This window comes from Esox lucius, chromosome 22 (assembly GCF_011004845.1).
Source record: "Esox lucius isolate fEsoLuc1 chromosome 22, fEsoLuc1.pri, whole genome shotgun sequence".
Taxonomy (NCBI): domain Eukaryota; kingdom Metazoa; phylum Chordata; class Actinopteri; order Esociformes; family Esocidae; genus Esox; species Esox lucius.
In genome coordinates this window covers 24,518,380-24,525,289 of record NC_047590.1, presented here as the reverse complement: position 1 = coordinate 24,525,289, position 6,910 = coordinate 24,518,380, and positions in this window count along the sequence as shown.

Here is a 6,910-nt window from a genome sequence, read left to right as displayed (position 1 = left end):
GGGGTTTATTGATCTCTGTGTTGTAGTTTTTTTTTTGCTTAGGTTGGATGGATCGTCCCTCTGACCGCCTCTGCCTTCTGCCAGGCCGATCGCGGTGGAGTCCTTGGAGTTTTTCGTCATCCCATCCCGCCAGGCGATACTGCGGTGGAGAACATTTCCATACAATCGACGTAGCCACCCCTGCTGATGACCGTGATAGCCCCCGACGCGTATTGCTCAATGGACTACGTTGTTGTGAATGTGGTGATGCAATAGGCCGTCTGGAGGCCGTTTTGCTCCACTTTGGACATGTTGGGAGAGTCTACGCGGGTCAAGAAAATAATCGAAAGGACACACACACATACTGTATACATTATAAGACATGTTATGATACTGTGATGATGGTCAAGTGTTAACTGTTGTGATGGTAATTCCATCGATAGGAACTCTTGTAGGAATAAGTACAGAGACATAATTCTCTTGGCATAATTAGCAGTTTCTGCTATTAGCATTATTTGCATGTAGAGAGACACGTCAAAAGCTCACAGACTAAACCTGTGAGGAATCTCTGAGGAACCATAGAACAGTCAGAGTTCTTATTACAGTTAAAAGGGGTGTGGTAAGATACTGCACAGCTGTCTTATGACAACAATACATAGGTTTTACCCAAAGGCTGGCCCCCCGTCTTATCCCAAGGAACTAATGACATTGTAGGTGACCTATTCAACTCAGAAGGGACACACACCATCTGGGCAAAGAACAGACACTGATGGTTTAAACAGATAGACAGATTGATGGAGAACCCAATGATCTACTGATACCATTCAATGATGACCATTAACAAATACCAGATCCCACTCTCCTACATACTTCGTGAAAATATTCACAACAATTGTAAGACACCATTGGGTGCAATCACATTCAGATTGACCACACATTGTCACTATAAAGGTCACACTTGTATGGGTGTCTCAAACCTTTCACAGGAAAAACCTTTTGTTCAAACACATTGGCACATAGCAGCCATTTGGTTCTAGCCACTTGAAAAAAGTGTTCAAAGATGTGGACACATGGATACACATTTGTATGGGGATATTTCCAACGACTCTGGAGGAATATTGTTTGTAAGTACAGTACATCACTGAACATTTTGAAAAACTGAAAACCTATGCATTCTTTTTATTCATTTGTGATGTTTTGGAAAGGACTAGAGAAGGAGCTAATGGTGTCATTTGCCTTCGTAGCTTTGTTTCCTACTGCACTGATTTCAGCTACTTTAATAAGTTATACCTATTACTACCAGGTTGTGTATTTGTAAGTAACTTTGAAAATTAGCATTTGCTAAATCACTAAAATGATTTATCTTTGTCTCATTCCATTTTAACATTGGTGTGTAGAATTTTTATATCCACTGTATGTGTATGTCTTCATGTACAGTTTGTGTTTCTTCATGTACAGTTTGTTTGTATGTGTGTCATAAGCTCTTGACCACGTCCAATTTTGTATGTTTTTAATTTCAGACTCCAACCACTGAAAGGTAGAGGATGGAGAGAGGAGGGATGTGCTCAAAATGATGGGATTGATGGAAGAGTGATGAGCAGAAGAGGATTCTCTATTTTTCACCATTCACATAACTACAGACACATTTTAAGGAGGTAGAACTTTCGACCCTTTTATGAAAGTGAACAAAAAATATGCAGAAGCATAGTTTGAGAGAATGGGATGAATATACAGTACATAAAGAGTATTATCAAGTTCTGTTCTGTGTCTGTTAGAGATCATTATGTTAAAGAGGATTTTCAAAGGAGACTATAAAAATAATTGGAGTGTAAACTGTGCACTCTGTGTGAGCTTTACAAGGCTGTTCCATTTGTCTTTAACTGTTGTGAATATGTGGTGAGGGACTGAAAATAAAGCTTGTCCTTGGTTTCCAGGGGTGTGAGGTCTGGAATGTAGAAGTATATTTCCCACAGCCTGGAACACACACAGACTGCCAGACTGTCAGATGCTGACTTTCTCACTTACACCGTCTGTGTACACTCTCTCTCACGCTCACACACACAACCACACGTGCAAACGCACACTTTGTATCTTCATGTGTGGATTTGAGAGAGTGTCAAGAGCCCCTTTTCGCCTTAAGGATGTTCCCACAAAAACATAAACGTCAGGGATAATCCCATCAATCATCTGCTAAATTCCCAAATCTTCAGTACTCAGTAGCATCCCATTCCCCATAGTGCAATGTTTTAACCCGGTTCCAAAGTTGCATACTATTTATAGTGCCATCATTCATTTCGAGTTCCTCTCACAGGAAGTTACTGTTCTTGGAAAGAAAATAGACCCACGGACTTCTGCACAAAAGCATACATCATGTATACAAATTGTACTTTAAAGAAAGTATTAAGTAGAAACTGATGGCAGTTGGGTATCAAAGGACGAGAAGCGTCTGGCTGCAGACGGGCCCTGTCAGCAGGGGCACTGTGGGCTGGTGGGCAGGGCTTGGGCTCTTAAAACTTTTGAATAGGACTTAAAACTGCTGTTGAATCACAGGTCGTTTGTTACTGATTTAAACCAGAAGATGTTATTTGCAAAAATGTTTAGTAAGCAAGTGTGATGGAATTTCCTCAGGAACTGAGGTAAGTTCGTTTGCCCTTTTTATCTCAGCCGTTAATTATGTTTTAAATTCCAGAACAGTGGCCTGCATCTTTCATGTCTTCTTCTAAGCTTGTTGATCATTTATTTGGTTAAGCTCTTTCAAAATTGTCTTTCTCGGCACATTCTCTTTGTTGAGCTCCCTCTGTGATTTCCTTTGAAACTCAGAGTCAACCTCTTAAAGGGTTGATCCTCCCCAAAAACACTAATCAGAATCACAATTGATGATTTGACAGATTGGCGAGACTTCAGGTTTGGTAGGCAGAACTACCAGTTGACTGGGTGGGGCTTCCTGTGTGACGTATGGACTTTCTGTGTGACGTATGGACTTTCTGTGCGACATGTGTTAGGGCGGAACTTCCGGAATGACGTATGCATGCCCGGTGACTTTGTAATTTATGATTGCATTCTTGTGTTCAAGTTTGATGTTTTACAACAATTGATAAACACTCCAGACAAGTGTTATAACAGTAGTGAGATATTTGATGCTTAAAAAATGGGTCTTTGGGTTCCGGAATGTTAAATTCCCATGCAATTGATGAGCGTTACATCAGCGGCAAGATGTTTGATGTTTAACAAAAGGGCACCAGGGTTCAGCATTGCTAAATTTCCCAGCATTTTATGTTTCGATAAGTGCTACAACAGATGTCTTACAACTAGTGGGTGTTAACCTTTCATGTTTTATATGTCGATAGGTGGTTGGCGTGGTCTGTGTATTTAAACCACGCAGACCCCGGTGAAGGTCATTCAGTCTTGCATGGGTAAACTTACATACACATAACAAACCAAAGCGAATTGTGCAGTTATCAACATTTTGGGTGAAACACTGTGGAAACCTAGCAGCTTAACCACTGCTCTGCAAGTCGGCAGAGTTTACCCCAAATTCATCAACTACACCAGGATATGTTGGCACAAGAGTGGAAGTTGGAAGGCAAGCGGATCAGTGGATACATTTTCCACCCTGAGATACCAGAGGTTGCATTTTATGAATTATCTGAAGACTAAGAGTTTAAGGCTGGTGTGACTGAACAAATGGTCTCTAATGCCAGTTCATGGTCCACCTTTCAAAAAGTGTTTCATTTGGGCCCAAAACAGGACACACATAATACGGTAGATGTACTGTTTAAAGTAATTGATGGAATGAAACAGTATGACTTTGTTAGATTGGAACTATTTCCTGACAATATCGTTGTGTTACAGTGTGACTGCGCACTATTTGACTGACGTACAACCCTGAAGCCCCACACAGTCCTCAACACAGCATAAAAAAAGAGAGTCTGCCTGTATTAAGCAGCCGGTAGACTTTACGAAACATGTCTCAAGAAAATAACCAAACAGAGTTTGAAGAACCCAAGGATGAGGACTGGCTGTGTGACACCTTGGATGACACCACTGAACACTGCTATGGTACCCCAGACCCTGATGGCTCGACTCCACCATTATACCCACCAAGAAACTACCATTGGCTTGACCAGCTTGGCGCTCAGCTATGACCTCTTAATCTATCATACCTTTCAAATGCTGACAAGAGTTATCACAAAATGGACAAAAGCCTTGCACTGCAGGTTTTAAAGATCATCAAGGCAATATTGGATATGATCCCAGAAATGGTTGTTGCAGCTATTCTCCACAAAGCATGCATCCGATGTTAAGTTGACCACCCGAGCCAGAGAAGATATTCATATCCGGACCCATCTGATAATTTCTTTCAGACCCATTATGACAACGTTGTGGAGACAGTTTTAACAACTGTGACTGAAACATGTGCAGGTCAAGGCTGGTTTTCAGCACCATTGACCAAAGTTCACATGGCAGCTAAGAACTTTCTGCACAAACTCTTGTCAAAGCCAAACATCAGACAGAAACTAAGTGAAAATAGGGATGAATACATGGATAAATGTAATGAGGAAGTTGTATGTGATGCAATAGCGTCTTGGTGCGATGAACCCAAAGAAACTGCTGTCTAAAGATGGGTAACTTCAGTTGTCGTGTTTACATGTATCTGAACAAATTCTACGTTGCTTTAACGATTAAACAGTTGATGCACAAAGCTATCAAGAGTGGAGTTGATGGTTGTTGACATTAATGATCAAGACCATGTCAGTATAAAGCATTTTAATTTTAATAATCTGAACAAGAATATGGAAACGGTCAGGAACACATCTGAGTATTGGCTACAATTGTTGTCAAATGGTGTTGAAACAAATGCTCTAAACAACTTAATGTATAAACTTCTAACATTTTTAAATGCTTACAACAAAGACTTTAAAATGTGGCACCTGTTATGTGTGTTTACTTATATAACAGATTTTTGTGTGAGAATTGCTGAGTAAAGAAGCTGTGGATATAGATTGTATTTTTACAGATTTTCTGATCACCAGAAATCTGAATGTTTGTGTAACTTTTCTGAAATTATTGGATGACTTGTAATTCCAAATAAAAATACTCAAATAAAATGATGTTAAACATGTATTACTTCGAAATTATTGACCCAATGCTCTATGATGTCTGAACAGGTTATGAAAAGTATTTACTACAACCCATCAAACACTGGTGCTTATATGGGTAGAGAGGGTTTGAAAAGAGCATGCTTATATCTCACAGCTGCCAACACTCATTGCTATGTTGAAGTTATTCAAGATTGAGTTCATGGTTACAACCATAGCTACTATCGGTCTATTAAGATGAAGCCTGTTGACGTTTGTGAAGAAAATGTTAGACTAGTGTTAGACTCAAGAACCTGTATGGTACAACAATGATGAGAAATGGTAATCTAATTACAAGTTCCGAGTTAGAGATACTGTGAGACTCTCAAAGTTGAGAGGGGCATTTACCAAAGGCTATGAAAAAGGGTACACAGATCAACATTTTCAATAACAGAATGCATTCCGCGGGTACCTCCTGTATATAGAATAAAATATTATAATGGTGATGTGTCTGTTTTGAGTACAAGCTATTCCTGTGTTGATTAGAAATAGAAGGAATTGTGTGCATTCAAATTATAAAGCAAACTTGTCTAATCTGTTAACTGTAACACGTCAACCTAATGGTCCCGGAACCCTTATTATATCTATTAAGCTGGCTTTACTTAATATCAGATTTCTCACCAACAAATCATTCCTGGTAAATTACATTATAATACCTACCTAGATTTTATGTTTCTCACTGAAACGTGGCTAACAGAAGATTGTTGTACCACTGTTCTTAACGAGACAGCACCTGAACAATTTGGCTAAATGCAAATAAATTATTTAAAAATCATACAATGTAATTTTCTGGATTTTTAAAGATTCTTTAGATTCCGGCTCTCACAGTTGAAGTGTACCTATGATAATAATTACAGACCTCTACATGCTTTGTAAGTAGGAAAACCTGCCAAATCGGCAGTGTATCAAATACTTGTTCTACCCACTGTACATCTCAAGCTGTTGTTTAATCAGATGTTGTAAGGACTCTGGGTGAGACTAGCCATAATTTGTATACACATCAGCCATAGGTCGACAAATCGATGGGGTTTGTGTGTGTGTGTTTGTATGAACATGCTGGTTGGTTGAGCAGTCGTTCTGAACTACGTGCAAAGTTGTTGAATAGGATGTTGTTGTGCGTGTGCCTGTGTGTGGAGTCAAATAGAGACATCTGTATGAAGTTGTGATATATTGTGACAAATATTTAATATTGTATTATATTGTTTATAACCAGGTTATAATGTTCAATTTGAATCCAAACATGGTATGGTTTAGATTAAAGCAACCTTGCTTTCGACATAGCTGCACTGTTCGACAGGGGGGTTCTTATTCAGGTGTAAGGCAATGTAATATATTCAGGACTGGGATGTGTTTTTGTGAGGGTCTCTTGTAAATTGACTAATAAGTATCTCTTATTCTGTAAAAAGCTGTTTTGGGGGGGCGTATTTCAAATGGTCCAAGGGTTAAATAAGTGACCGTAGCGGGGGTTCGGCCTTTCTCCCAGCTCACTACATATTGGCAGCACACGTCAAGCTTCTTAAGGTATGTGAAACTAACTTCGTAACACAAAGAAATTATGAATGTTTTAGGCTACACTAAAAGCACAGTTCCACGGCCTGGACGAAAACCACACTGTTCCTCCAGAATCCGAGGTTCTACTATATTCTCCTCTCCAGAACCCTGGCATAGACTTTCCTAGGGAGGCTGAGAAGTGTGGTCCCCCTATAGTTGGATCACACCCTCCGGTCCCCCTTCTTAAAAAGAGGGACCACCACCCCGGTCTGCCATCCCAGAGGCACTGTCCCCGACTGCCA